This window comes from Corvus brachyrhynchos, unplaced genomic scaffold (assembly GCF_000691975.1).
Source record: "Corvus brachyrhynchos isolate BGI_N302 unplaced genomic scaffold, ASM69197v1 scaffold340, whole genome shotgun sequence".
NCBI classification, from domain to species: Eukaryota; Metazoa; Chordata; class Aves; order Passeriformes; family Corvidae; genus Corvus; species Corvus brachyrhynchos.
Genome location: NW_008235987.1, coordinates 362,091 through 362,471, shown reverse-complemented (window position 1 = coordinate 362,471; position 381 = coordinate 362,091). Strand labels below are relative to the sequence as shown.

The window sequence follows — 381 nt, the reverse complement described above, 5'->3', positions numbered from 1 at the left end:
GGCGCGTTTCGCGCTGGTACTTCGGCGGCCTCGCGTCGTCCGGGGCCGCCTGCTGCACCCACCCCTTGGATCTGCTGAAGGTGAAGAGGGGACACGCCGGGGCGCGGCTGTGACGGCGTGGGGAGGCGCTTCAGGGGGATGGAGGGCGAGTGTGGGAAGCGCGACGCGGCTGTGAATGATTGCGGTGGTTTGGGGGGAGGCTGTGAGGGGATGGGGAGGCGGTTTTGGGGGGTTGGGTGGTGTGGGGGGGTGGGGGGGGGGGTGGGGGGGGTTGTTTGGGCTCTGTGAGCAGTTTATGGGGCTGTGGAGGCGTCTGTGTGGGTGTTTGGGGGGATTTAGGGGGGGTCTGCAGGGCTATTTAGGGGGGTTTGGGGTCTGTGT

The 381-nt window shown here is 67.7% G+C and overlaps 1 protein-coding gene across 1 annotated transcript in view; it reads left to right on the top strand.

Annotated features, from left to right (window-relative positions):
- Nucleotides 1-6: 6 nt before the first annotated feature.
- The window catches only part of SLC25A10 (solute carrier family 25 member 10), a 6,865-nt gene continuing 6,490 nt past the window's right edge, over nucleotides 7-381 (top strand). The window contains exon 1 of the mRNA XM_008631298.2: nucleotides 7-80. The gene's annotated coding sequence lies outside the window, so the exon portion shown is untranslated. The remainder of the gene's footprint in view (nucleotides 81-381) is intronic.